Source organism: Galeopterus variegatus, unplaced genomic scaffold, assembly GCF_000696425.1.
Source record: "Galeopterus variegatus unplaced genomic scaffold, G_variegatus-3.0.2 Scaffold936, whole genome shotgun sequence".
NCBI lineage: Eukaryota > Metazoa > Chordata > Mammalia > Dermoptera > Cynocephalidae > Galeopterus > Galeopterus variegatus.
The window spans coordinates 83,099-90,388 of NW_007727047.1; the positions used below are offsets into that span (position 1 = coordinate 83,099).

Genomic DNA, 7,290 nt, shown 5'->3' on the forward strand with positions numbered 1-7,290 from the left:
CTTATCCAGTGCGCCACCGGGCCGGCCCCCAGTTTATGTACTCTTAACAGCTCACAGAGTAATAATACATGTTGACTTTATTTTGTAAAATTGAATTAGAGAGGAAAGTAATGGGTTTTCATTGTTAACTGTCCTCTATAATTCATATGGAATGTATTATTTTCCTATATCCTTGTTCCTTTTCTGATAATTTGCAAATTTAGTTTATCTTGTATTATATAAAATGTTAATCACAAATTTTATTTATGTAAAAGACTACCCATGATAAGAAAAGACATATTGTTACGTATTTATACTCTAGCATATACTAAACCAAATAAAAATGCTGAAGACTGGGCTTTAAGTGAGCATACTTTAATCAGTTTTTCTATTTGCATTAATCTTCCCAAAATAGCTGTCTTAATTTTTATTATGTACTAGCTGTATTAAAGCTAATGTGTTTACCTGTTCCTCCTGTGGATTTGTTGCTGTCTCAAATTTTGGCAGCTGTTGAATTTATACTTCACTTTGTTCTTAACAAATATAATTGGTTTTCTTTTTAGTAAGACAGAAGTAATCAGGGAAAGATGTCTTCAGTAGAACACAAATTCAAAAAGAATGATGTCTGTTTAAAATGACATGTAAATGATTATTTACTTTAGTGGTATTCCTGGGTTTCTGAGTACAATGAAACTAAGAGATTTTGAAATATCTATAAATTTATGAATTATTTTGACATACTAGTAATCACTAATTATTGAACTTATAATTCCATTTATCTAATTACAGAGTGGACAAAATATTGAGAATTTTATTGTAATTGCAAATTTTTTGAATAATTTAACTGCATGCATTTAATGGAATACACTTTTGAACTTTTGAATCAATACATATTGATTAATCTGAAGATACTAACTAGTGAGATTAATACTAAGATACTAAAATACTAAGGTATTTTCTCAAATTTAATTTTAATTGTGAGTAGAAAAAACTGTATTTTTTAATTTCTGAAACTGGAAGTACAAATTAACCTAATATTTCCAAATTGGAAAGGCTTGATTTGGGTAAAAATACTCATGACTCTAGTTGGAAAACTGTACTGTAGTGGACCGAACATAGAGCTTTTGAAAAAGGAGAACATCACATAAATGCCCTGTTTGATAAACTGCTATTTATTCATGTTTCAACCCCTGATGATCAATTCAGAATTTCATTGATCATGGAAATTTTCTTGATAAAAGGTCAGAAATTATAAAACCTCCTTTGAAATTCTAAATTGGTTCTAAAATATTCCCTCTGGAGAAGTTCTGATAGGCTAAGTAAATGGCCTCTCCAAACTGCAGGTTGTATGTGAGGGTGACAGTGATGTACCTCACAAGGACCTCAGTAATAAGAAACCTCCTGAGAGTTAAGCTTACAAAGTGAACACGTAGTGAGAAGGTAGCGTTCCCCACAGGCACTGTAGGTTATTAAATGACATTAACTCATTTGAGGAAAGAGAATATGAACAGAAATAGTCAACTTTACCAAAACAGGGTTTGGAGAAACAAAATATGACTGTGTACGCAGTGTAATCCATGAAGCGGGGGGAGGTCCAGAATCCAGGAGACGTGAGCAATTCAGTGACAGAAGTGTTCTGTACTTCAGGTAGAACCGGTTTACCCAGACCCGCTGTGGCTTGGGAAGAACATACCTGGAGACTTGTCCGCTTCTTTTGGCACTAATTGCAAGCTTAACTGAACCACCTTCTGGTTGCTAATAGGTCCTTCAAGCTATTATCATTTAGGAAAAGGAGGAACTCTGGATGAGACACCAAAATTCCATTCTGCTCATTGTAAATTGAGAGAGGCTCTCTGGTTTAGACATCAGTCTCATGTGAATTTAGTTTGTGTGGTTCTGCTCGCAAGTCTGTAAGTTTAGTCTGTGAGTTTCCGAATATTCTAACAAAGTATACTTTCTGACTCTTCAGGACAGAGAACCAAGGCCCAGACTTCGGGAAGCACTTCACTCATCACGGCTTCTCCGTGGCCAGGCTGCCATCCTCCTGGTGGCACTCTACCACACTGAAACTGCACTCGAACTTCATCACAAGTATTCTAGGCAAATAAGTTAAATAATAGGACAAAATGCTTGTGACATGGTAGCGACCGGGCGGGGAAAAGAAAACCATTTGATCACAGCATGTTATTGCAATTTGGCATTAGCTCTTGGGTCAAGATGGTGGATTTTCACCAGCTGAATAGTGTCAGGTCTCAGAAAGGTGCTTTACACTTTACTTCATCCGTAAATACACACTGTAATAGTTACCTATGCTGGGTAACAAATTACCCTAACATATAGCAGCTTAAAGGAACAAATATTTTATCTCACACAATATCTGAGGATCAAGAATCTGAGTGGCTCAGCTGATGGTTCTGTCTCATGAGACAGTACTGAAGTCAACCTGAGCACAGTCATCTGAAGGCTTGACTGGGGCTGTAGGATCTGCTTCCAAGATGACTGTCTCACATGAGCCTCTTCACAAAGCTGCCAAGTGTCCTCATGACCTGGCAATGAGCTTCTTCCAGAAGGAGGGATCCAAAAAAGAGAGGACAGAACTTGCAGTGCCTTTTATGACCTAGTCTCTAAAGTTGCACAACATCACTTCCACTTAATTTGGTTTGTTAGAAGTGAGTCACTAGGTCCATTTTACACTCAAGGGGAGGGGAATTAAGTGCTACTGTTGAAGGGAGGAGCATCAAAGAATTTATGTTCAAATTTTAAAGCCACCAGCATCTACACACACATCCATGTGCAGCTGGGTTCCTCCCAGTGCACCTTCAGAATCTCTAAGGGGTCACCTGACTATGGGGAAGATGACATTGGGAAGGACTGCTGCTTATTAATTGGCCTGGCACACAATGTCATCAAAGTTCTTCATCTTATATTCTTGAAGTCCAATTGTGTGCTGTTTGCTGACACCAACTTGTGTTTTTCTCCAATACCAACAACCAATTCTCTAGGTACTAACTGGGTGGCCAACAGTTCACTTCAATTCTAACACTCTCTGAGGTTAACAACCTCACAGATGAAGGGCTCAGTCCCACAAGACTGCCCCACTTCATTTGGCAGCAGCTAATGGGGTGCCCAAGCTACCCACACTTCACAGCCAACTACAAATTTAAGGGTTCCCATGGTCCTCCTCTCAGGTCCAAGAATTCTCTAGAGCAACTCAAAGAATACAGGAAAGGGCCGGCCCGGTGGTGCACTGCTACAATGCGCCGCTTGGGAGCGCAGTGGCGCTCCCACCGAGGGTTCGGATCCCACATACAGACCGGTTCCCGCTCACTGGCTGAGCGAGGGGCGGGCACGGCACCGAGGGTTGCGATCCCCTTGCTGGTCCCGGTCTGGTACGGGCGCGACACTGAGGGTTGCGGTCCGTTGCCGGACACGAAAAAAGACAAAAAGGAAAAAAAAAAAAAGAATACAGGAAAGCAGCATATTCACCATTACAGATTGATTATAAAGGATACGACTCAGGAACAGTCAAGTGGAAGAATGCACAAGGCAAGGCATGGGGATGGGGTGGCTCAGAGCTTCCATTCCTCCTTTGGGCAGACCATCCGCCCAGCTTGTCACCGCCTTCGCCAACCGGGAGCTCTCCAAATCTCACTGTTCAGGAGTTATTATGATCCAATATCCAGCTCCTCTACCCTCCTTGGAGTTCGCGGGGCAGAGCTGAAAGTGTCCACCCTCTAGTCACACGTTCTCTTTAGCGTACAAAAGACAGTAAATTCCAAGGGTTGACGGAGCTGTGTGCCAGGAACCAGGGACAAAGACCAGATTTTTATTTTTTATATTATCATATCGACCTTAGAAATGCAGATTACTTGCCCCTAAAATAAATTTCATTAGTCATCAGTTTAACTTGTAATTATTATAATTATTGTTGTAGTATTATAGCAATTATTATTAACAAAAACTTTGAAGGATAAGAGTATTGAGTGGGAAAATGGTAATATAAGAACTCAACACTAAAATTTATAGTCAACTCTCTGACTTGTTTTTACATTGCATTTATTTATTAAACTTGAGTAGTGCTTACTACATACCAGGCACTATTAAAAGCAGTTTACATATAACTCATTAATTACATATTAACTCTTTTAATTCTCAGGTAGGTAATATTATTATCCATATTTTGCAGATGTGGAAATTGAGGCACAGAGAGGTTAAATAACTCAGCTAGTAAGTGCCATTTTGGCTCCAGAGTTCATGATCTAAACCATATTCTGTTGCCTTTTGGAAGACAAACCTTTTAAGGTAGAGTATTCTTAACTATTTAGGAAGACAGACTTTCTTAAAGTCTTTGCTTAAAGTTTTCAGTCTGCATGAAATGAAACAATAGGAAACTTTAAAAAGGAATTGTTTGACCTTCCCACTGAATTCATTTTTTTTTTTTTTTTTTTGTTTTTTTCCGTGCCCGGCAACAGATCCCAACCCTCAGTGTTGCCCCCGTACCAGACCGGGACCGGCAACGGGATCGCAACCCTCGGTGTTGCCCCCGCGCCTCCCCCAGCCAGTGAGCGGGAACCAGTCTGTATGTGGGATCTGAACCCTCGGCGGGAGCGCCGCCGCACTTCCCAAGTGGCGCACTAGCGCAGTGCACCACCGGGCCGGCCCCCCACTGAATTCAATAAGAATTACCCATAGGGGATCCTGATGCTGAGGCTCCAGGTCATTCTGTACAAAGCTCTACACCGGGTCTGCTTGTTATTGCTAGTCAACCAGGGTGGTAATTGTGGTATTGTTCTGGTTTTTTGTTCTTTACTGTTTTTGTTCCTTTTAGACACCATAGGAGGTGGTGACGAAACACTTCTAATTCCGTGGCCCGCCCTCGGGCACCACCACTTTTGTCATTTTGGACGTTAATTCTTAGTGTGCGGTCCAACTATTTATGAAGGTGAATGAACATCTTTCTGACACTTTCATCTCTGAGCGGTACAGTCCTCACTGCAGAGCTGCCATTTTACCACAGGAGGGCGCCAGGAGACAGGATAGCTTTTCTGCTGTGGGCTGGCAAATGGGTGCTCTTGGAGCGTTTCATTATCCTTCGTAATCTGACCCATTTTAAGGATACTTTAGGGTTTAATATTTTATTAAACATAAACTAGGAAGAGTTTCTTTCCCGCCTCCTTCGAAGGGTGAGACGTTAAAATATTTTGCAGCTTAGCTGGGACGAGGCTCATGACCCTGAACACATCCAAAGAGATGCTTCATCTCAGTCCCTAGAGACCCAGCATGCAGGGGTTGGATCAAATCCTCACGGTTAGCATTTCTCACCGAAGGTTTCAGCACTTCTGGCCTTCATGTGAGCAGGAGTGGTGTTAAGTCCCTGAATTTAGGTTTTCCGTTTCCTAAACCAATTTCAGCTTTTCTTAGCCGCCTGTAGGGTCCAGACCTAAGAACCAGGACCTGCTCTGTGAACTATAACGCCTGCTGCTCAAGGCCCAAATTGTCACAGCTAGTGAGTAGCCTAGTCCCTGTGGGCTAATCACATCTCTTCCTAACAGTTGTGTGCTTTCCAAAAGTCAGTGGTATTTGTTCCCAAACTTGTTTATACAAATTGTTCTTAGTGATTACATAATATAATGTTACCAAAACCAAACAATTATGAGTGCCGGGAGAGTTGTAATCTCTATGACAATAAATGGAATACTTGGGAAAAACCCCGATAAAAACATGCTAAATGCTGTGGAATGAGGTGTGGGTAAAACAACTGCGAAAGTTTGGGTAGGACAGGGGAGTATCAAAACAGGAGAGTTTTGCCCTCATTTTGCATCACAAGTGTCTTGAGTGGTTTGCTCCATGGACACTGACCTTGACGATGGTATTTGCCATGTTAATGGATGTCTTATGTGCAACCCTGGTCAGCGGGCCCACATTCAAAGAAAAGTTCTTACCCTGTCGTCAAAGGAATGATGGATGAATGGACTTGTTTAAATTTTCAAATTAAAAATAAAATTTTGATGATATATATGATTTTATGAATCCCCATTTTAGCTGACTTTTTCCTTTAACTGGCCATCCACAGATTGTCACTGCATAGGGGAGCAGGGCTTCTACAGAATAGTTCCAGGAGCTGCCAGACATAGACACGGGGAAGTGAATTGCCTGGGCCTCAATGCTGCCTTGGTGACTTATGTACACTTTGAAAAGAACAGCCTCATTTTCATGGAGATTATACTTTAGAGTCCCTTGTTGCTGGTCTAGATGTGCTTGACTTTAATAAACAGATTTTTAAAACTTAATCACCTCTGATGTGTCTGTGCCTGTTAGTTAAAAGAATGGTTTCAAGTCTTTGAAGTTACCTTGTTACTGTGCCTAGAATACGTTTCCTTTTTACTTAAGTCTGGCTGGCACAATTGTAGATGTATGGTACGTACTGCTCAAATGCTTAGAGCACAAAAGGAAAGACCGTGACTTTGGGTTTACACCAGTAGCCGGTGGACCGTTGCCATCACGTTCGGTACACTTTGTAGTCAGAAAAAGAATGAACCGCAGTCAATCTAGATGGCATCCTTTACATTTTAACCTTATCATAATGTAGTAAGAAAAACTGGGAAGCTCTTTACAAAATCACTAAATTTTGCTTGTGCCACATGACAGAAAATCAAGAGCGTTTGAGTTTTGAATATCAAAATATGAAGGAAGAAAACGCTCATTCTGCAGATGCTATTTTGCTAAAGTTACCTTCCTCTTTCTGCTATATATGAGGCCCCAACACTATAGTTCAAGCTTTGCACAAAAGAAAGAGACACATCAGATCTAGGTCAACCATCTTGACCTTGTCTTAGTCCATTTCAGCTGCTATTGCAAAATATCATGAACTGGGTGGCTTATAAACAACAGAAATTTATTTCTCACAATTCTGGAGGCTTGGAAATCAAAGATGAAGGCACCGGGAGATTCAGCATCCGGTAAGGGCCTGCCTCCTGGTTCACAGAGGACATCTGCTCAGGGTCCTCACGTGTGGAAGGTGCACCACACTCCCATGGGCCTCTGTGATAAGGGATCGAAGCCACCCTCATGATCTAACCATCTCCCAAAGGCCCCACTTCCTTATATCATCACCTCAGGGGTTTGAAATTCAGCGTATGAATGTGAGGGGTGCACAAACTTTCAGACCATAGCACCCCACTTCCTCCTTCCTAACAGGTCCTTAGTTTTGTTCAACTATCCACACAATCCATGGGTTAACCTTGATCAGTCCATTCCAATGAGTATTTGGCCTTTCCCTGGTCCACAGGTACACACGTCACTTAACTTTGC

The 7,290-nt window shown here is 41.2% G+C and overlaps 1 protein-coding gene across 1 annotated transcript in view; it reads left to right on the forward strand.

The window, feature by feature from the left end:
• The window catches only part of DCTN6 (dynactin 6), a 23,516-nt gene extending 23,173 nt beyond the window's left edge, over nt 1-343 (forward strand). The window contains exon 8 of the mRNA XM_008573581.1: nt 24-343. The gene's annotated coding sequence lies outside the window, so the exon portion shown is untranslated. The remainder of the gene's footprint in view (nt 1-23) is intronic.
• The last annotated feature ends 6,947 nt before the right edge of the window (nt 344-7,290 follow it).